Here is a 24,220-nt window from a genome sequence, read left to right on the forward strand (position 1 = left end):
ACCTTTTTTTTTTTTAATGTATCTTTTGGGACTTAAAATATTCTACTCTCAGCTCATAAAGTACACGTAAACATGTCCACCTGTTTTTCAATGGAATCAGGAAATATGTTAGCTTTACCATATGCAGCGAAGTGAGTTTTAGAGGTTGGAGTGGCAGCTTTCCATGTGTTCACACAGTGTAGTCTTCCTTTATCAACCCTCTCCAGGTTCACTTCATTCTCTGCTTGGCATAGATAGCCAACAGAGAAAAATTGGAAAGCAGAGACATAAACATGAAACCCACATGGTGGGAAGAGATTACTGAATGATAGTGTCTCCCTGTTAACTCTCAGCAAGAAGCTATCTAGCCATGTTTCTATAAGCTGTGGCTTGCAGCGGGAGGAAGAAAGTCTCAAAGCAGACAAACCTGATAGATCTTTTGCAACATTCTTACTCTGGAGCTATTTTATTTTCCCTGCAAGGAGATTGACATGGGACATCATGTCAGGTATCTCCATGTACGAGATTCAGGAGGTAATCCGTAAGTAACATATGATGGATTCAGTGGCCTGATGATCCTGAATTTACTGCCAACATATAATTGTGGATTGGGATTGTTGTTTTCAGTGATAACTCTTATCTGCAGTAGTAAATGGATCATTCCAAACAGCCTGGGAATTCAAGAGGTGTTTTGAAGTTTCTTTCTGCCAACATATTCTTTGTGAGGAGCAATCTATCCTTCCTGACAATGCAGTATGTGGCTAGGAGTCTATAGCGTATTAGTTGTGTAAATGTCCTTAGTCCCTGAAACTATGCTTACATACATCTAAGATTCCCAAGCTTTCAGATCCCACAATTAGATGTCTGTCTTAAATAAAAAGGTTTAGAGATGATGTCTTAGAAGGTTCCTAGGGTTGACTTTTTATATTTACATATCTCTTCTTTTTTAAAAGAAGGCATGAAGTAATTTGCAACTGCAAAATCATGTAACAATGGAAAATATGCATGTTATTAAAAACAATTAATTTGATTACTGTACTGTTGGGTGGTCATTCTACTTTTTTCAAAGTCCTAAACAACTTTGGACCAGGATATATGAAAGACTTCTTCATATGAGTCATATCCTTCCCTATGCGTCTGCCAGAAATGTGAGCTCTCATTGAGAGAAATCAATAAAATATTAATGGAAAAAGAAAAACATATGATAACAAAGATCTACAAACTCTTATTAGACATATAACTGAGTGAAGAGACGATCAAGATCAACATGATAAAGTGGATGCAGAACACTGGAAGAGAAATACCATTAGCAAGTTGGGAGAAAACAGGGGAAAACAATTTAAAGTTTTCTGAGTGTAATAATCTATTTTAAAGTTTTCTTTAGATAGTATATAACACCAAGCAGATTGGCAAAGGTTTGGAAAAATAATAATAAAAATTGTTGGAAATGTATGGATAAAATGGGGACAGTATGCCTTATGTGGTGGCAGTGTAAAAAAGTAAAAAGAATTTGGGGAAATGTTCATAAAATAATGAAAGAAATATTTAAAAGGAATCTGCCATTAAAGCCAGAATTATTCCTGTTAAACCTAACAGAGGTGATAGAAGAAGAGAGATTGGACCAAGATGATATAAGTGTAATATTATATATGATAACAGCTGCCTGTATGGTATATGCAAGGTACTGGACAACCAATGCAATACCTACTAGAGATGAATGGATAGTAAAACTAAATGACCTAGCTGTAATGGATAGTTTGTCTATGTATGCTAATGGAAAAATGACACAGCATTATGAAAAGAAATGGGGAAAAGTAACAAAATTATGGATACAAGGAGAGAAGGATAAATAAAAAATAAGTATATTTTGTATACATACCTTTTCAATAGGTGTTATCAAGTCTAATATAAATAAACCCCACCTTCCACTTTTCCATCTGCACAGGTGTGCCCATGCCCACGCACATGCAACCATCCATACACGCATGCACAGATACACACACACTTCAGTATTAGTACACAGCCATTAAAAAGCAACATGACATATCAGATAAGCATATGCGTAGATTATATCTATGAGGAACTATTAGGAAATACAAGATTTTGAAAAGTTTGCCATGTTGATGTGTATCTAGAAAGGGCATTCCAAGTGCTTGCCATGTTAGTGTCGAATGGGGTTGCCACTTCTTTCTTCTGGCTGATCTCACATCTTTAACAGTAGTATTGCAGGCAGGTGCAACATGGTCCTCCCCATACTGGGAATAGCTATACTTACTGAATTTTGCAGGTGTATATGAGAAATACAGTGTGCCCGCACCATACACTGGAAGTCGCTCTGGAAGAAACACTTATCTTTAATGGGGCTTGAGCATCTGCAGAATTTCCCTTATGTGAGGCGGTCCGGAACAGATCCCCACATAAGGGAAAGGACCATTGTAATTTTATTTTAGTTTTGAAAAAAACTTAACAAAATATGCAAATTTCTTCATACTTGAGTCAAAAAAGAATGAGAAATATTAAAGAGGAATCTGAATGCTATAGAAAGCAAAACTGATACATTTCACCATCTTTAGGTTCCTGTTATAAAAAATAAATGGACTTATGGACAGATAATCAAATATTAATTAAAGCAAGGAGCAGGAAATCCAAGTACTGTTAGAGTAATTTAAAAAACCATGCTTCCAGTGTATTGCCTTATCTGATGTAACCCTAAAAAGTTGAAAACATGCATGCATTCTAAGTGTAATGGAACTGGCTTCAGTACACATAAAATAATTTTTCAGTATGTGCTGAATATAGCACAAAATCAATTCCACCTCTCTTTAAAATATCAGTGTATGTCTTCCCCTAAAGATCGCCTGAGAAATCCAGCTGCTGAGTGATACCTGTAAGAGAACCTGCCCTACTTCTTTAATGTTGTTACAATATTCTGTTTGGTTGGCTTATTTCAGTGTCACTCCCAAGGGCTTTTGACTGACCCTCTGGCACTATTCTAAAACACAACCTTGTCAGTGGTTGGGAACCTGAACATAGACAGTCATGCTCAAGTCTTTGTGACTCCCTATGGAGTAGGAAGGCGAGGTTTTCTGATGTTGCCCCTTTCAATGCACTAGTCTATGCTTGTTGGGCTGTTACATTAGGAAATAATTCCCACTGGATTCAGTAATGCATTCTTCTGATGGATATAGATAGGATCAATTTTGTTAACTGATAAATAAGCTTTTGCTTATATATTTTTAAAAATCCAAACTATCAAATTATAACCAGAGAGCACTACACAGTAAGCAATTTTTAATTATCCTTTTCTGAATTTTACAAATATTTTATAAGGGACAGAAAAGTTCCTTAAACTCATACCAATTAGAAAGGAGTGGGAGAATCAAAATGCCAAATCACATTAGCATGAAATTGACCTAGCATGGACTAACTTCATGCAGTAGGTAGCAATCATTCCAAAACTATTCAAAGGTCCTCATATCAGAATGACAACTAATTAAATGCTAAGGTATCTGATATGTGCTGTGCTCCAGCTAGTGGCTTTTACACCCACATCCCTAATGGAATGGTGTGCAAATGGTTTCTTCATGCATGATTCCCCTGTCACCTCACCAGCTGGTGCTCCATATGTATAATACCACTGAAACATTTTAAATAGCATTGATCTACTATTTCATGATGTACCAGGGAGAGGTAGACTGGATTAGGGAATAGTTGATGTCACTGATTCCCAACACATATTCACTCTAGGTTAGGCCAATTAACACTTGTTAGCTTGAATCCTACTGGTTAATTCCAACTAGAAAACACCAGATGAATCTATGGGATTCAGTTCAACAACTGATTCAACAATAATTCCTATTCTAAATGAGACAACCAATAAGTTTCAATCCACAATGATAAAAAATCACTTACCTTAGGGGTAGTACTGCCCTGGGTCGGTACCGCAGCACTACACACTGCAACACCAACCCGCTCCCTAAAAGAAGCTGCTCTGAGCAACTTACTGGAAGGGGAATCACAGGCATGCTTGTGCGCCATGATGAAACCCCTTCCAGCCAGTGCCGTTTGGGCACTGTGTGCCACAGACATCATCATGGCACATGCCATGTGGACAGGCATGCACCATGATGGTGGTGGGGCGGCACAGTAAGGGTTTCAGCATGTGAACACTGAACCCTAGTCCATGTCCAGGCTGGTATAAAGTGCCAATCTGTTGAGCCCCTCAGTTCAAACCTCTGGCAATACACTGACGTTTCTAAAGAATTGTCATTCATAGGTCCATTTCCCTTTGATGTTTCTTCACTACACAGCACAACAGCTACTTGCTAGCAGGCAACCACCAACACCTATACCTTGAGCAACTACTCTTTAGCAACAAGATACAACATTGGGACAAGACCTTTTAACTAATCCAAATGCAAATTCTGTATTAGCATTTACTCTGGCAACATCTGTGAATGCCTTTCACAACATCAGCTATCTCATCTTTTGCCAGCAAAGCCTTTTTGCTTTCAGAAGCACTTGCCCATAGTCTGACCGTTTTATCTCTCTGCTGCATGAGAGTAAAATAAGAGCTCTGAAGGAATAGCAGTTTTTGCAAGATGCTTCTCTTCAGATCTCCAATCTAATTAAAGAAAAAGAAGTGTACAGTTCTATTTAGATTTCTACAATGGAACACAAGCTACATTGATTTTAGCTCATTCTATCACATCCCCATGTTTCACATTATTGTTAAGAGGGCTGCTATATGGATTTAAGCCTTCCACTGCAAGAGCATAAACGGCTGGGTTTCTTCTTCTTCTTCTTCTTCTTCTTCTCACATTTAAAACACCCTAATCTTATGTCTTCTTCATTTTTGTTCAGTTCTGTTTAGATCTGAGAGAAGTCAAATAATGTCTGCTTTTAGAGATTTAAATAAACACAAGCTCTGTGTTGAGACATGTGGTCTGTGGAAGATGGATAGGGACATCCATCCTGGGGGAGTCCACTTGAATGTGTCCAAGAAACAGCACCTGTGGGTGGGCTAAATGCCTGAAAAATGTTTTTCAGATGCCTTTGCTAGTTTAAATGCTCTCCCCAAAGAGGCCCATCCAGCACATATAAATGTCATTCTGCTATCAGACACAGAATGTTTTATTCGGGACCTTTTAGTATGTTTGAAGGTCATGTCTAATTTTTATCTCTTTTGTATAATTTCACTTATATGTGATTTATTAGTTACTTGTATATCCTGCCTTTCCTTCAGTGAGCTTAAAGTAGCACACATGGGTCTCATCTCCCTCCCCCTCCAGCCTTACAACAACTTAGTGAAGTAGGCTGGGTTGAGAGAAGGAAAACTTCTGGTCCAGGGTCACCCTGCGATTTTCATGGCTCAGGGGGGACCTGGACCTGCATCTTCCTAGTCCTGCCTTCTGAGCACTACACAATTGGTTTTATATATGTAGTTGCTGATATTTTCAAATTTATTTGTATTTTAATTGTTTTATACTCCTTGACTCGGTACACCGCCTTAAAACTTCATTGAAAGTCAAAATATAATATGCTAAATAGACTAATTAAAAATTATCAACAAGAAAGCCAAAGAAGGCAAATGAAAATCAGATCCCCAATTCTTATTGAGTTTCAATAATTCCTTCCAAGTTCCTGTAACTGGCAATAGGGTTGGACTGGGATGTGGTTTAAGGGTTTGATGCCAGATATTTTCAAGACTTGGGGTCATCAATGACATTGGTAGTGATCACCACACTGGTTTGTCTAAGTATTCCTCTGCCCCTAAATGTTCTTCCATATAATTAAATGACAGTCCTCGGCCTCTCTGAAACGCACAACCTTTCTATGCATCATAACTATAGGCAATTTGTTTCATTGAAATATTCATTTGTGCCCCAAATATTCTTGTTTATGATGTTGAGAAGATGCATACTAAAATGCATGGGTGGGATGAAGAGAGTGATTCTTGAATGTTTTACTCTTTCTGCTTCTTTTCCACACTCTGACTAGATGGGCACTTCTGTCCCTGCTGCCTGCAGCCTTCATTCTTTATATTGCCCCAATGCAAATCCCCTTCATGACACTAAAAACTCCTTCAGGCCATCTTCCACACATTTGGATCAAATCCCACCATGGAATGGGATGGCACGTTTTGAAACTTTTAGAAAACCCTCATGGGTGAGGAAGAAGCAGAGGAAGCATACACTTCAGACAATGAAATTATAATCAACTGAAAAAGAACCAAGGCTATGATAGTACTATACATCTGATGAAGTAAACTGTTACCATAATAACTTATGATCATGTAACCATGAAAACCTATGACACAATAAAATTCTTCATCTGTAAGGAGACATAAGAAACTTTACTATTTGTGCTGTGAGACTAACAGAATAATCCCTCTGGAAACTGACTAAACAGAAAGACTCTGATCCAGGCACAGCTGATGGCCCTGAGTAAGATTTGGCATTCCTGTCCCTATCAGACCTAGGTTCAAGCACCTCCACAAAACCTCTCTGAAGATTATGATGGAAATATTATTTATCCAGAGGCATAGCCCTATTTGTGTCAGCCGTTCTCTCCTACTACGTTTGGACACTTATGCTTTTGTGTTTATTTTAAAGCTTAAAATTGAGACCGAGGTGATTATGATGTTTCTAGATTTTACCATCTGTCCTATAGACAGTAGGTTATTCTAGATAGCTAGGGAAGTAGAATGTCCATAAGACCAACAATAAATAATTGCTATGGCCTTAATTCCTCAGAAGCTGCTGCTGAACAGTAAACCAGGATCTATTTGAAAACAGAAGACACGTAGTCTTGTTCATCAGAGCAAAGAAGGAAAAATACAGCTTAGCATTTTAAAGATGGTGATTTTTAGAGAGCTCCTGACAGAAGTAGGATGCTGCAGCAGAATTAAATTCTCTGGTTGAAAGTGCTGAGAAATGAAATTTTCTCATGTATTTCTCTGATTTGACATTTGACCTTGAAACAGCACTTTCTCTAAAGAACTACAAAGCCAAATATGAAAGTTAATTAAGCTGGTCTTTTGATTTGAGAGGCTTTTCCAGTTGACCTGAAGTTCTTTTCATTTTCCATTTTAGCTCTTATGGAGCTGTGCTGGGTGGGTGATAGCAGCTGATCAGAATAATATCCAGAATAATATTTGCATCCAGACGCAAAAACTATAACAGTATAAAAGCACAGGAATACAGCAAAAGTGCTCCAGGGGGAATGGAAAGCAACATATTCGGAGAGAAAGTCCTCAACCACTCACTGATGTTTCTAGAGGACAGTTTCATTGCTCCTCTGTTGGTCACCATAATGTCAGCCCTCAATAGGTGACAAGGGAGATAGCATTTAAAAAAACACATAGAATCATAGAATCATAGAGCTGGAAGAGACTGCAAGGGCCATCCAGTCCAACCCCCTGCCATGCAGGAAATCTCAATCAAAGCATCCCCCGACAGATGGCCATCCATCCTCTGTTTAAACACCCCCAAGGAAGGAGATTCCACTACCCTCCAAGGGAGTTTGTTCCACTGTCGAACAGCCCTTACTGTCAGGAAGTTCCTCCTAATGTTGAGGAACTTTTCCTGTAGCTTGCATCCATTGCTCCAGGTCTTAGTGTCTGGAGCAGCAGAAAGCAAGCTAGCTCCCTCCTCAATATAACATCGCTTCAAATATTTAAACAGGGCTATCATATCACCTCTTAACCTTCTCTTTTCCAGGCTAAACATCCCCAGCTCCCTAAGTTGCTACTCATAGGGCATGGTTTCCAAACCCTTCACCATTTTGGTCGCCCTCCTTTGGACACGCTCCAGTTTCTCAATGTCTTTCTTAAATTGTGGCACCCAGAACTGGACACAATATTCCAGGTGGGGCCTGACCAGAGCAGACTAGAGTGGCACTATTACTTCCCTTGATCATTCTAGACAATATACTTTTATTGATGCAGCCTAAAATCTCATTGGCTTTGTTAGCTGCCGCATCGCACTATTAACTCATGTTCAATTTGTGGTCTACTTGGACTCCCAGATCCTTTTCACACGTAGTCTTGTTCAACCAGGTGTCACCCATCTTATATCTCCGTTCATTTCATTTTTTCGCCCTAAGTGCAGTACCTTACATTTCTTGGTGTTGAAATTCATTTTGTTAGCTTTGGCCCAGCTTTCTAATTTGTTAAGGTCATTTTGAGTTTTGATCCTGTCCTCTAGGGTATTAGCTACTCCTCCTAGTTTGGTGTCATCTGTAAATTTGATAAGTATGCCCCCAATTCTGTCATCCAAGTCGCTGATAAAGATGTTGAATAGCACTGGGCCCAGGACAGAGCCCTGTGGGACCCCACTGGTCACTTCTCTCCAGGATGAAAAGGAGCCATTGTTGAGCACCCTTTGAGTTCGGCCAGTCAACCAGTTACAAATCCATGTAACAGTTACCTTGTCTAGCCCACATTTTACAAGCTTGTTTGCAAGAATGCCATGGGGAACTTTGTCAAAGGCCTTACTGAAATCAAGATATACTATATCCACAGCATTCCCTTCATCTACCAAGCTGGTAATTTTATATATATATAAAAAGATATTAGATTTGTCTGGCATGACTTCTTTCTCTGAAATTGGTGACCTTTTTGAATGTTATAAAACTCTGGGAGAAACAAAATGACAGAAACTAAGACTTCTTCTTCATCTAAATTTCTACCACCCTGAAATATAACTAGAAGCCAGTTTCAGGGTGGGTGAAACAGCTGGAAGGTAGAACTTGTCAGCTCCCCAGTTTCATAGGTGTTTGGATACTCCAGCTGGGTTCAGAAACAGGGTACCATTTTACAGTGTTGCCAAGTTATGCAACTTCACTTTTGCAGAATGCACAGAATGTTGCATTCTACTGATTTTTATCTGGAATAAATGAATCTAAGTAGAAATTGAAAAAGAGACATGTTTTAAAGCAAACTGATGGAAAATGAGAGACTTAACCATGTTAGTCTGGAATATCAGTATGTGAAAGGAACGTGTAGCACATTTGAGACTAAAGGCTTTACCCCATAAGAAAAAAAAGGCAAAATGGATTGGGAAAATAGTGGCTTTCTGTCTGCTGCTCTATATGCCTTCATAGCACTTCCATTCTTTTCCTGGAGATTAGAAATGGGGCTGGGATGGTTCTGAAGCTGAACATGACATCTGACATCTGATCAAGGGTCAATGAAGCCCATTAGGTCAACTGGAGCTGGATAGGCAGCATGAAAAACTTTAGCACCAGCTTTCTGAACTTGCTATATTTTCACAATTCAGTATTGATTACCTGCCAGAATCTGGTTTTATTGACTGTGCCATAAAATCAGAGCTTGGAAATTCATTTTCAAGATATATGGATGGATTGTTGTTGTTCTGTGCTTTCAAGCCATTTCCAACTTATGGCTATCCTATCATGTGGTCTTCTTGGCAGTGACTGAGTGGAGATTGAACCCTGGTCTCCAGAGTCCTAGTCTAACTTTCAAACCATTACACTACACTAGATGATAGGCAATGAGAATAAATATAATGGCATGATGAAGTTATCTATTATTTAGCAATGGCTCCCAGATCATCATCCTACCATTGCTCAGTTCATGCCATTCATTCATCTTCAAAATAAAATAAAATAAAATAAAATCATTTTCCAAGCTCTGCATAAAAGTACTGGACAGTTAGCAATAGTAGGTATATTTAAATGGATGACTATGTTCTGGCTTTTCTGTGTGAACCAGCCATTCGTCTCAAATGCTTTTTAAAATCTGTATTCAAGAGACTATGAACTTCCCGTTTGATATGCGTTTTCTAAAGCCTGTCTTTCCTTCAAAAACAGTAAAGGTGTTTTGCTTTGAATATAGGATGGTTAATCATAAGCAGGTGCTGGAAATATATCTGTGCCGAACAAATGGAAAATAGATAAAGCTTACTAATTAGGGTATATTGTGTTCTGTAACCAAGGGGATTTGTGCTTATTTGCGTCTGATGATTCCTGACATCCGACGCTCTTGATCTCATCGTATCCTGTCAGAAAAACAAGGGTGGGTTTTTAAAAAAGAGATTTTTCTCAGCACTAAAATCCTTTCTAAATAAATAAGCACAAAGTCCTAGATAAAACTGCTAATCAGTAACAGAATTTGTGCGGGTTAAACCAGAATAAATATGAAGAAAACTTCATTTGTTTAGGTCTTGATCTTATCTGCCAGGAGGTGAGTTCAGCATTTCATTACGCTTCCAAAGGTGCCAACATCAATATTTCTTAAGAAATATGTTTTTCATTGCTCTGTGCAGCTGTTAACCTAGTCTCCAATCTGTCTAGATAGAAAGATATGAGACCTACCTAGGTACAATCACGTACCCAAAAAAGAGGTCTTATTCTGTGTAGCATCCCATTATAAAATTATTTCTTACCCACTTATACAACGTTAACAGTCGTGTGTAGATATCATTTTCATACATTATATCCCAGGACCAGGAGTAGCTGGAGTATTTCATTCCTGGTAGTGGATGAAGTCATTGGTCAGCATTGTATTTCCAGATTGATTGCCAAGTAAAATTTTCCCAAACCCCATAAATGTATGAGATCTGCTGTATAGGAGGGCTTCACATTCCATTCAACATGGACCCCTTTGCAGATCTAAATTTGCCATTATTGCCTGGTTCTTTACATGGCATAATCCGCCCCCTCCATTTCCATGTAATCATTCTCACGTACAGATGTAAAAACTGATTAGATTCATCCTAACGTGGTTAACAGAGTGGGATTTTTTTTTAAAAAAAAATCTTCTAGCCATTAAATTGTGTTTTCTCCTGCCAAAAATTTGTGCATTCTGTGGGTTGATTTTATTTTTCATTTAGAAAAAAAAAGTGCTCTGGAATATGTAATAATTGTTGCCTTGTTGACTGCAGACACTAGAGCATATAGAATGTATTTTGTGTACACTGAGACTTGAAGCTATCCTATAGACAAATCTCAAGATTAACTCTTAAGAACACAACCTTTTCTTATTTTCAGCATTCAAGAATTTTGTGTAAACTACATTTACAATTTGAAAAGATAGCTGAAAAAAACTACCTTAGGCATCTTGGTCTCAGGTTGGAGTCATGCTCTTTGGAGAGGGTTGAAGAAGAGGAATGCTCATAGTCTAGTCTTGTCATGCAGCAAAATTATTTCACATTCCTGCAAGATGTTAAATGGGGGAGGTGGGTTAGAAGATATGTGAACCAGCCTATAGCTACTGAAAAAAGCATAGAATTATTGATAGCGTTGGAAGAGATCACAAGGGCCATCCAGATGCAGAGTATTCTGGACTGTGAACACCACATCTTAATCTGCAGTTATAAGGGTAGCATTCTTAATAACCTAATAAAAATGTTTATTTGTGCAACAACAATAATAGTAGTTAAGTATTTTGAAGTCACCTCCAACTTATGCCAACCCTCTCCTAGTGTTTTCATAGCAAGAGTTATTAATACGAGGCTTACCAATGTCTTCCTCTGAGACTGAGAGGGCATGATGTGCCCAAAGTTGCACAGTGTGTCTCCACTGCTGAATGGCAGTTTGAACCCTGATCTCCCAGAGTTCTGGTCTAACCCTCAAACTATTATACCATGCTGGCTGCATAGTGCACACTTATAAAACAAAATCCAATTATCTGCAACTGTATGGTGTCTTGGGGAATAAACATTTTAACATTTCAGGTCTTGGTCTTATTTGTAATCTGCAGATGAAATTCCAGTTTTCCCAACTGTGTGTAGTTTTATTTTAAAAAGTGTCCTTACCACCTGCTTGTGCAGAGAAATGATAAACAATGACTAATTGTTTTCTTTTACAAGAAGCATTCACATATGGCCATCAGAGGCTCTCTAGATGGTTAAGTATTGATTCACATGGCATGCAGAATAGCTTCATATAAAGAAGTGTCAGCATTTAAAACAAAGAGAAATGGAATAATAACTAAGTTAATATTGATCTTTACATACAGAATAGAAGGCCTATCATTATGAGGACTGAGACAGAATGATTCTGTATACTACAAATATAATAGGAAACACAGACTCTGAGCAACCTTTCATTTACATCAGACCCTGTCCAAGAAATTTTGCTGCTGAAGCTCAACAGTTAATGTCACTTCTCATTCCCACACAAGTTAAAATATATAGTACCTAAAACCAGGCATGTTATTTTGGAAGGAACAAATTCTGCAAAGAAAACCCCATGATAGATTTGTCTTAGAGTCACCATAAGTCAGAAAATAGTAAAATCCTAGGGATCTGGTTTGACCCTTGCGAACACGGGTGTTGTAGGAATTAAACATGCCCCTGCTTATAGCATTACAGATATCCCTTATCTGGAATGCTGAAATCCAAAATGTTCCAACATCTAAAACATCTTTCATGGGTGGCTGAGATAGTGACAACTTTGCTTTATTATGCTTTCATGCACAAAATAGTATTGTATAAAATCACTTTCAGGCTATGTGCATAAGGGATACATGGAACATACTGTATATACTCATGTGCAAGTCTAGAAACTTAGGTCAAAAATTGATCCAAAAAACCTGAGTTGAAACATTATATCTTAACTCTTATTTAAAAGAAGGAACCATCCCCTGGTGAAAAGCAAGAGTATAATCTGTCCTGGAAGCACTTACCCTCTGTATTCTCTTATCCATCCAGTGTCAAGACTAAACCCATAAAGTTATGTTTGCTGGAATTGTGTAAGTTCTTTGACATTGTTTTACTTTGCTTCATCCTTTAGATCCTTTGCTATATGCCCCTAAGTTTTACCTTAGACGTATCCATGGATAATAGCAAACTCCATAATTTTGTCCCCAAAACCTGACTTATACATGAGGTTGACCTATAGTCGAGTATATACGGTAAATTAATTTAGTGTTTAGAGTTGGATTCCAAGCATTTCAGATAAGGGGGACTCAACCTGTATGGAAAAGAATCAGTTTTTCTCACTTTTTTCACAATAGTGACTGATACCTGTGAAGCTTTCACCTACCTGCATAGCCCTACCTAGATCCCATTTGGTATGGCCAATTTGCATATTAATTTTTTTCTTTTAAGACAACTGTCTAAAAGATATCTTAAGCATGAATAAAATGTGAAGAGTCTATCACATAAATAAAAGCCCAGATATCATACAGGTAATTAGCAGCACACAGTTCTTACAAATCTAGCTCTTGCCTCTCCATAAAATATCCAGGTCCTCCTACAGTTGGAGAAACACAAGATGTCAGGAACTGACTGTATATATAAATAAATAGTATTGCCTGTAGGGCCCCCTCCTGCTTTTCTGATTATGGTTTTTTAAAAACAAAACAAAAAAACCCTGAATGCCTCTTATTAATATGAGAAATGGAATGGCATCTCTTTGAGGCAAGAAAGGTCACAGGCGTGTGAAATAGCCTTTGTATTGCATTCTGATCCAACTCCCAGAATGAATATATTGCCTGTTACTCATCTACTGGATGCTCAAATGCCACCCTGAGATAATGTGCCATTCCAACTTCTGAGTGTGTTGTACTTCCTCCCCGCTTCACCTTTCAGCTTTAATAAAAGCTAAAATTAAACATTTCACCTAAACCCTGATTATTTTAAAAGTCACATTTTGCTTAGTTGCCATCTGCCACAAAGTGTGAATGTTGCTTCATCATTTAATTTCAGAAGCAGAAGCATTTAAAATTTTGCATTTTCCTTCTGTGACACAGGGCACATAAAGGTGGAAAATGCAGCACAGGTTCAGTAACCCTTATCCAGAATACCAAAATTTAAAATGTTCCAACATCCAAACAATTTTCATGAGTAGATGAGATAGTGACACCTTTGCTTTCTGATGGTTCAGTGTACACAACTTTGTTTCATGCACAAGAGTATTGAAAATATTGTATAAAATTACCTTCAGGCTGTTTGTATGATGAGTATATGAAACATAAATGAATGTTATGTTTAAACTTGGGTCTCATCCCCATCTCATTCTGTTAGCAATAGCATGTACATTTTATACCACTTAATAGTGAACTCAGCACTCTCTAAGTGGTTTACAATCTGTAAGCCAATTGCTCCCAACAAGCTGGGTACTCATTTTACCAACCTACAACTGGATGAAAGACTGAGTGAACCTTGGAGCCCCTGGGATCAAACTCACAACCTTGTGGCTGCAGTACCAGCAGTTAACCACTGCATCATCAGGGCTCCCTAGTATATGCAAATATTCCAAAATCGAAAGAAATCCAGACCACTTCTGGTTCCAAGCATTTTCGATAAGGGAGACTCAGCTTGTAGCGTTATTGCAGGACAGGCAAACCATGGCCTTCATCCTTAACAGTGCCCCCCACTGCTGCTGGGGTTTCTGGAATCTGCAATTGAAAGAATTTTTTTTCCAAGCTCTGCTTCTTCCATTGAAAGAACTTTTCCAAGCTTTTATAGCGTAAGTTTGAGTTCAGGATCAATATCCCACATTGTTTCTCCATGTTAAAAAAAAGAGAGGCATGAATTTTTTATGCAGAGAAACAACAGAAGGTAACAAAATGAAGTCATCCCAAAGGACACACAATAATCCTCAAGATGATGAAACTGATATCATTGTGCTTTGGCCACATCACGAGAAGGCACAACTCATTAGAAAAGACAATAATACTGGGAATGGTTGAGGGTAGTAGAAAGAGAAGAAGACCACATACCAGATAGCTAGACTCAAAGAGGGAAGTCATGGGCATGTGTCTGCAAAACCTAAGGAGAGCAGTGGAAGAGAGGGAGCCTTGGAAATGTCTCGTCCACAGGGTTGCCACAAGTCAAGATCTACTTGGGGGCAGTTAACTACAAGTACTGGGCCCAATGTGACCACATACACTTCCCAATGACAGTTAATTTGGGCAAAATGGGTACCATAAAATAGGGTTGCTAGAGTCAGGTGATGACTTGCTATTTCCAGATGACAGAGGATTTAGCATAATCATATAGGTATTGGCTAACTATGGGAAATGGAATTTATTCAGCATTACTGTATGTATTTGGAATGGAACCTAGAATTTTTTTCCAGTGCCCTCCATTAGGTCATAATGGTCTGAGACAAAAGATCACATTAAATTCAATTCAGTGGGGCTTATTCCTAGATAAATAAGTGACTGTAGCCTTACGAGTTGCTAAAACTGTTCATAAACAATTGTGTAGCTCCCTAGTACAATCCCCCCTCTTCATTTGGTCAACACCCTTTGTTGTTCTTCTCCATGTATCAAGCTTCTCTAAAGTTTTGGCTCCTGCTTTGCCTCTCACCTCACATTTTTACTTTTTTTTCTTTAACAATGATAAGAAAAGAATTGCAGTTCATGATTGATTTCCCTTCCCTTCCCTTCTTGAAAAGTGATTGCTCATATCTGAATTGCGGGTTTGGCTTTATTTGTGTGCAGAGTGGGCTATTTTTACCCTGTGATCATCCCATTACTTGCTGTTCCTACCAAGAGAACTGATCCATTTTCTGATTGTGATGTGTCTAGAGGCAGCCAGAGTGCAGAACAAATAGTTCATTTATTAAGTGTGAAGTCAAAAATTTACTAGCTCTCTTTTAGCAAATATGTCCCCAGTGTTTCATGGATACCAAAATTACCTTTTGGAGAAATCAATAGTGAGAATAAAGATCTAAAAGAACTTGACAAGGGCCAGAAACAGGGACACATGTGAAGTTTACTGTGCTTAGAAAATGTATTTCACTCTTCCACTACCTCTGGTTACAAATGTATGGGCACTTTGATGCACTGCTTGGAGTGTGACAGAGAGAGAAAGAGAGAGCGAGAAGGAAAAGGAATGTTGACAAGCTCTCCTATAATTGCCGATGTGCCTGCAATCCCAGCAAGCTGAAGTGGAAAGCGGCCATAAATAGCAAGAAAGATTTGTCAGGCTCTGCAAGACCTAAGCATTGATTTGGCCTTGATTGGGCTCCCTACCAATCTACTTTCGTCATTTATCTCAGGTTAAGCCATCGGTCTTGTCACGGCATCTGTTCCACATCTATTCATTTTAAGGCGCACAACAGCATTTTCCATTTTGTCAGCTGCTATTCACGCCTGTTTGATTGCTTGAGACCCAAAGTCTGAAAGGCTGCTCTCCTGTAAATTATCCTTAATTTGAAATGAATGTTCTCACTCTAAGATTTGACGTAAGATAGGAAGAACTCGTACATTCTTTCTGATACACACTCAAAGCTTGAGATGAAAGATAAAAGGACTTTGCAGCAAGGTATTAGATAAGTCACACAGGCCTCATTGTAGAGCAGAAATGCAAGCCAGGACTCTGGCTACAACTGTTTGTTTAATGTTGTAGAAATATATTCAAAGGGATTAGAAATGATTGCATACAAGAAGAATTTAGCTTTCTTTTGATCTGTTATGAATGGGATTTCTTGACACAGATGTGTATAAATAAACTGTGTAAATTGCCACATATCATCAAAAGGATACCTGCACCTAGAAATGGCCTTAATTGGGGCTCCTCTGTATTTGCATTACAAAAGGACACGACAGGTCCCAACGAAAATAACGATAATGATAACAAGGCATTTTAAATAGAAACAGTTGTAGGTTATACCTGCAGATTTTCTGAAAAAATGGGTATGCTTGGTTGTGTGCCTTAATGTGTTTGTGCATGGTTTACGGGCAGCTGTTCAAAAGAAGAGTCAGAGCTCCTTCAGAGAGGGTGAATTTTGCTGAAGATTCAAGTATTTGTTGCTTTAGTTTGGCTGGGGGTAGAGGGCAGGGTTGAATATCTAAACATTTCTCTTTCCCAGACTATTTTTGGCAATGCCTGGCACAAGATGCAACTTTTTATTCCCACTCTCAAGGGGGGTCCTTTTTTAAATTTATGACACTTAGCAGAACAAAAATTGATATTTTGCTTCTCTTTCTCTATTTTTAATTAAAAAAAAGATTTTTAGCATTATGGTGCATCTGTAAAATGACACTTTTGCACTATAAGATAAACTATATCAACCACCAGAAAAAAAATGCCCTTCATACTATAGCACCACTTCAGCAAACCACACCCCCACTTTTAAAACGTTTGGAAGAGCCGTAGTACATATTTAAAAAAGTGGTACAATCATCCATCTGAAGAATGCAAAGTGGCATCAAGAACAATTGGCATAATCTAGTAAAACGCAGGACTCGCGCATGCTTACACTGTTCTGGAGGAGACCTGTGTTAAGTGTTAAATTCCTTAAGTTACTTCTGGAAATAAGCCGTTGCTGCCACACACACACCCCAAGGCCCCCAAATGAAGCAAAATGACCATTAACAGCCCCCCTCCCAGGTGCTTTGCAAGCTCTATTGGCTTCTCTGGGGGGGGGGAGAGGAGAACAAAATAAGACTCATCCAGTTTTGAGGAGTCAGAGGGTAAAAGCAGTCACAAAAGGAATAAAGGGAAAGAAAATTTTGGGTGATGGGATTTCAGATTCCACAAAAGCCCTCTTTCATCCTTAATCATCTGAAAGGCAATACTTCCTTTGCTCATCTCTACCAAAAAAAAAGAAGAAGAAGAAGAAGAAGAAGAAGAAGAAGAAGAAGAAGAAGAAAGAAAGAAAATGAAAAGAAAAAAAAAACACCAAGTTCTCAACCAGTGGTGAAGCTGACAATCCAGGTTTTCTGAACAATAACAGTTCGTGACCTACCTCATAATATTGCACTTCCATTGATGTGAGGAGACTGACCCTCAGTGTCAGCTGGGGCCTGTGACATCAATATAAATTAAAATTCAGAGATAATACTGTCACACTCAGCGGTACTCAGGGGCCAATCTCAGAAATGTTATTATTTTGACTTCATCTCCCAGAATCCCCAAGCTAAGATGGCCCTAGCATTGTCAAAGTCCAAGGTTCTCCCCCCAGACTTTAACAGAGTGCAGATCAAATTTGTAAAGTCGAAGGCTTTCATGGTTGGCATCCATAGTTTTTTGTGGGTTTTTTGGGCTATGTGGCCATGTTCTAGAAGAGTTTCTTCCTGATGTTTTGCCAGCATCTGTGGCTGGCATCTTCAGAGAATGCTTTGCCTGGAAAAAGTTGGGTGTATATATACTGTGTGAGCCTGGGAATGCAGGAGTGATTTGCATGTGTATTGTTCTGTGCTGATGGCTGGCCTCAGGCTGGGAGGCTAATGCAAAGGAGGATTAATGTCTGCTAATTGGTGATCATTATCTGCTGGGAAAGCCCCTGACTCTGAATGGTTTCCCATTTGCATTTGCTTAGTCCTTATTTTGCTATTCCTCAGGACTGGTAACCAAATTTTGTTCACTTTAAGGGTTTCTTCTTTCTGGTTGAAATTGTCCAGGTGTTCATGGATTTCAATGGCTTCCCTGTGCATCCTGACATGGTAGTGGTTGGCATGGTCCAGAAATTCAGTGTTTTCAAACAGTATTTTATGCCCAGGATGGTTTGTGGCATGTTCTGCTACTGCTGATTTTTCTGGCTGGCCCAGTCTGCAGTGTCTCTCGTGTTCCTTGATTCTTGTTTGCACACTGCGTTTGGTGGTCCCTATATAGACTTGTCTGAAACGTCAGAAAGAAACTCTGCTAGAACATGACCACATACCCCAAAAAGCCCACAAAAAAAAAACCCTGCAAATTAAATTACTATGGGATATATATTTAGCTTTGATTCTCTCCCCTTTAAATTTGGCAAGGTAGGGGTGAACTCTTCCTTATATCACCTATTCTCCTTTTTAGATTTCATTCAAAAGGCTTAATGGAAATCATTTGCTCTTATTTAACTTCTGGCTTTGTTCTGTCCCAAGTGGTTTTCAAAATGTCTTAGAAATAGCCTCTGGTAAAACCCAGTATGAATGGTAGCTTTTCTTACACAAAATACGCAAATCCTGGCCATCGGATTGTCAGCTGAAAGGTCCTGTCCCTTCACTTCATTTGGAAATGATTAAAAATCAGAATTCTTACTCATTGATCAAGAAGTGCTCAGAATTTCTTGTCTTTAAAATGCTTTCAAAAATCTTCGAATAAGAGATAGTTCTACTGTTTTTCGAATTTTGAAGAATATTCTTTACATCACTAGTGCTGATGATATTCAGCAGTATTTCTGCACTCCAGAACCCTCTTCTGACATTGAACATCACATTGCAGCATGTCTTTTAGCTATGTCAGCAGGGAAGTGTCATCCTCATTTGGTTCTCATCTTATTTCTCAGGTTGGTCATTTAATATGGCAGCTGAAGAGCATGTATGCTCTTCTTTTGAAGGGCAATTAATTTACAGTTGTAAACTGCTTAAAGACTGCTTAGATGGTATGAAGTGATATATAAATCAAGCTTCTATTTCTATTCTTTCCTCCTTTCTGTTATGGGCCCTATGTTGTTTTCTCTATATACACTACCTATAAGGAATCTTATCAGTTCTTATAATACAAAGCAAACTGATCAAGAAACATACAAGATTATAAAACAACTAAAATTCCAAACTCTTTAGAAGCAAGAATGTTAATGAGGAAAGGAGCAGTCCACAATTTTTCAGAAAAGCAATTCTTGGAGTATGGAACAGCAAGTGAAAAATGGTGAAGCCAAGCCAAGGAAGACGAAACCCTTGGTTTCATGGGAAGCTTAGGGTTCCTAGAATGCAGATCTCAAGCAGACTGGTAAAAAGAAATATGGGCTTTAAGATTGGTAGTGGGAGGGGAAGCTAGGTTTTATAGGGCTTTGAACATTAAAACAAGACGCTTTAACTGCATAGTAAGAATGGGTAACCAATGAAGAGATCTCAAAAGTCGGGTAGCATGATCAAAATGACAGGCCTAAAAGATAATTTTAGCGGCAATGCCTTCAATGGAAACTAGAGGACTAAGCAGAGATAATGGAAGATCAGTCAAAAGAAGATTGCAAAGTAGATGGTGTTAGGAAGAGAAGACCACATTCCAGATGGATAGACTCAATTAAAATCTGAACAGGGTTGCTGATGACAGGGTGACCTGGAGGTCTCTCATTCCTGTGGTCACCATAAATTGAAGTCATATTATCAATATTAAGGCCTTGGATCAATCATTGATCAGAATGGGGAATGTACCCAGGAAATTAGTAGAAGAGTAGAACTGGGGAGGGCAGCCATGAAAGAGCTAGACAAGATCCCAAAGTAGAAAGACAAAAAACTGAACACTAAGGTCAGGATTGTCCAAAGCAGTGTATTCCCCATTTTAATGTATGGATGGAAGACATTTACAGTGAAAGAAGCAGAAAGAAAGAAAACCAACTCATTTGAATGTAATGCTGGAAAAGAATGCTGAGGATACCATGGGCAGTCAAAAAGACAGACAAATGGGCCACTGAACAGATAAAACATAAACTGTTCCTGCAGGCCAAGATGACAAAACTGAGGTGGTTGTACTTTGACTTCATTGTTTTAATTCATTCATTCATTAATTTCTATGCTGCCTTTCTCCCAGAAAGGGGCGCAAGGTGGCTCATGAATAAAAACTCCTTAAAAACCTATTACAATAGAACAATTAAAACATCACATAAAAAGAATATAAAATTACAAACATTAAAAACCACAATAAAACACGATACCACCCATATAGCAAACACCCCATATAAAAAAGCCACCCCATGATTACACATTAAACACCTGCCTGAATAAAACTATTTTTGCTTGCCGAGAAGACAGGACTCACTAGAAAAGACAATAATGCTAGGAAAGATGGAGCGTGGTAGATAGAGGGAAGTCCACATTAAATTAATAAATTCAGTCAAGGAGACCAAAGCCTGGAGCCTGCAAGACTTGAGCAGAGTGGTTGAAGACAGGGAGGCATGGAAATGCCGCATACACAGTTTTGCCATGAGCTGAAGTCAAATTGAGTTCAGCTAGCAACAACAGCAAATTAAGGCAAGTGGTCTGCTAGGGGAGGGGAATGCATATTAAAGGCTGAGAATATGAATATGATTTGAAAAGGTGAGAGAGTTATTTAAGGATAGTTAAGAAAGAGATGAGCAATTAGTCGGTTAGGGTTAATTTTTGACCCTTGACACTGAGAAGGAGAAGAGAGCATGGTTAGTGGTAGGCAGATTTAAGATACTTTTAGTCAGAACAAATGAGATGGGTGCAATGTACAATTGATAAAGATTAATAGTTTAATAAGTAACAGTAACAGTAGGGTTGAACAATCAATCCATTTCTAGTCTACGTCCACCTTGTCCTGTTTCCACATTATTGTCAATTTTTCCAAAGTTTAAAATGCATGATAAATATATATTTTCTTTCATTTCTAATCTATTTTTCATCAAAATATGTTGTAATTTGGATACTTTGTATCTGATCATTAGTATTTTGAATATAAACACACTTAGAAAGTGAGAAAGCGGGTGAATAACTAGTTCCTGATCTGTACATTAGTCTAGGAGATCAGGCCCATTACTATGGGATTTCATCCCACATAGTGCCTGCAGTATGGGGATAATAATACAGGTTGTTAGGATTACAGAAATCTAATATGTAATATGTATGGTTGGTTTGAATGCCAACCATTGTGTTGTATAAAGTGCTCTATCAATGTTCAGGGATATAGTTAATCCTATCTGTACAGATTGATGAGTGGTCAACTGGAAAGCATCCAGCTAAACAAGAGCAATCTTAAAGCAGGGATGTAGTCGGACAGTTTTCATGGAAAAGGGATTGGAAAAGGTATGGGGGTGGAGGGTGGGGGGAGGAGAAATATTTAAACATCAGTTACTGCGAAAGAGATTTCTGTGGGGGGAAAGGTTTTCATAGATCATGACAAAAATACTGCCCCCAACCTTGTTAATATATTTTAATTAAAAAGTATGTTGTGGAGCTTCTAAAAAAGCAGATCAATTTAAAATACCATATTTCCTAAATTGAGTTCAAAGTAGTTGTGTAAACACAACAATAGTGACTGGGAATTAAGTATATATTGTTTAAGTCATCATATCCTGTTGATCTGAATTGTTAATAAAGTCTAAGATGCCATGATTTTTCAGCAAACATGTAGAAAAGAATCTGAAATTTCTTCAGATTTGTGGCTTTTAAAAGTTAAGATTACTACATTTGCTTTTCTCATGAAGTACTGAAGACCTGTATGGGGTCAGAATATCTATTAAAGTTGAAAATGAATTTTCAGACATAGCTGCAGATGCAGAAGTGATGAATCCTGAAGCATATGAAGTATATGTGCATGAAAAGGCTTCCTTGGACATGTACAATGTTTTAGTACATTCATGAAGCCTTAGTGTTGGGGGTCTGGAAGATTCTACCATATACGTACATTTCTTTGGAAGCCTAAACTGGATTTCTAAATGCTCAGTTGCAATGCAAGAAATGTGGGGAAACACCAATTCCTCAATTATTCTGATCCTGGAGAAGTGGGACTCACTCCTCTTAAAGTTGCTAACCCAGTTAGCTTGGAATTGTTAGAGTGAGAGTGAATTTGTTAACTTTAATTTTCATTCATAAATTAACATTAATTTATCCATTCATAAATCCATTGGTTAGCATTAATAATTTTGCTGTTATAATAATGTGTTGGTAGCACACTGGTTGGAGAAGTTATTAACACATTTATTGACAGCAGGAAATATCATAGTTGCATTTTATTTTGGAAGAAAGAAATTGTTCCTCCACTCTGAGATTGGAGTTTTTTGTTTGTTTGTTTGTTTGTTGTACAAATGGCCCTTCATCTCAGCACCCACTGCCTCCCTTAAACAATGATCCAGTGGTGTCTTTATGATCTGGTACTTAACAATACAGTGGACCCTTGTTATATGCTGGGGTTTGGTTCCAAGATCCCCCATGTATAACAAAATCCGTGTATGCTCAAGTCTCATTAAATAGAATGACATAGCAAAATGGTATCCCTTATAAAAAATGGAGAATCAAAGTTTGATATTTGAAATTTATACTTTTTTTGGAACATTTTCAAACTGTGGATGCTTGAACCTGTGTTTAAAAAAATCCATGTATAAGAAGGGCCGACTGTATAAGGTCTAGGAAAAAACAGTTATTTGAAAAAAATATAGAAGGAGACAGATCTTTTCTCTCTCTGATTGATTTGGCAACAATGTCCAACTGTAATATTTATTTTCTTTGATCTGATTGTAGTTGACTGTTTTCAATAGTTATGCGCTTCTCACTGTATGCTAAGTGTCTAAACAAACTTCGCAAAGCTAGCAGGGGGTGAAAACACTAATTCCGAATTGGATGAGTAAATGTGTCACTTCACTCAATGTGGGTTATTCAGCCTCCTGTAGCATGCTAGCAGGTCATCACTTGAGCAACTTTCAGGTCTTCTGAGTGGCGACACTGGCAGTTGATAGCTCCCATGTTGGTGTGGTGGCAAATCTGTTCTGGGTTTTAGTCCAAATTTTAAAGAAAGTTTCATCATGGTTTTGCAGATAAGGTTCAGACTGAAGTTCAGACTAAAATCCAGATCACATTCATCACTTCACTGACAGGAAAGCTACCAGCTGCCTCTGTTTTCTAGCAACAGCAGACTATTCAGGAATGGGAGAAATTAAAGTACACACAAAATAAAAGTTCTATTTCACATAAGGGAATTATATGGGGACCAGAGTTATCAAGTAGCTTGCAGAAATCTCACGAAACACATCACCTCACTTAAGTGGAATGAGGAACAAATCACATGTAAAAGTCTTTCTTTGGGGGATTAACCGCAGTTACATACCCAACTGCTAGACTAGCCAGCAACTGCCAGTGCTGAATATTGAGTGGTGGATGCTGCAAAGCATAAAGTATCAGTCAGCTTTAGATCTAGGCTCAGAGATCTTGTAAGAGCAATGTAACCATGCAGATGAAGGGGGGGGGGGGGGGGGATAGCAGTACCTTTTGACTTCAGACAAATCAAGATGTGGATAACTAACAAATCATATACACCTTCTTTATTTTACTGAATTGATTATTCAAGCATAATTAAAAAAGCAAGTCTCCCCACATCACCATTAAGGCAGAGAAGTTGCTATAAAAAACTGAGTTACCCAGACTTCTCCTGCTGTCATATTTTCATAACTCTGCAACTGAAACATAAAGCAGAATACTATTTAATTCTCCCCAGTTCATTGCCATTTGAGGAAAAGTTGATCTGGAGTGATGTGCTTCCTTCTTTTCCTTCCTTACCAATAGATTGAGGATTTTTTGTAGGTACTGGCTATCCCCAAATTGACTTTTTCAAAAATTAAACGTGCCACCAAAATATTGCATGCAGTCTCAGGTGGAATTTGG

At 38.3% G+C, this 24,220-nt stretch overlaps 1 long non-coding RNA gene across 2 annotated transcripts in view; it reads left to right on the forward strand.

Moving 5' to 3' along the window:
• Nucleotides 1-357: 357 nt before the first annotated feature.
• Nucleotides 358-24,220, forward strand: part of LOC149312596 (uncharacterized) — a 69,017-nt gene continuing 45,154 nt past the window's right edge. The window contains exon 1 of one of the 2 annotated variants that reach the window (XR_016281417.1): nt 358-520. This is a non-coding gene — a long non-coding RNA (uncharacterized LOC149312596). The remainder of the gene's footprint in view (nt 521-24,220) is intronic. The other variant, XR_016281418.1, reaches the window with a different exon arrangement.

Source organism: Sceloporus occidentalis, unplaced genomic scaffold (genome assembly GCF_023333645.1).
Source record: "Sceloporus occidentalis isolate IW3139 unplaced genomic scaffold, rSceOcc1.0.p SCAF_5, whole genome shotgun sequence".
Taxonomy (NCBI): Eukaryota; Metazoa; Chordata; class Lepidosauria; order Squamata; family Phrynosomatidae; genus Sceloporus; species Sceloporus occidentalis.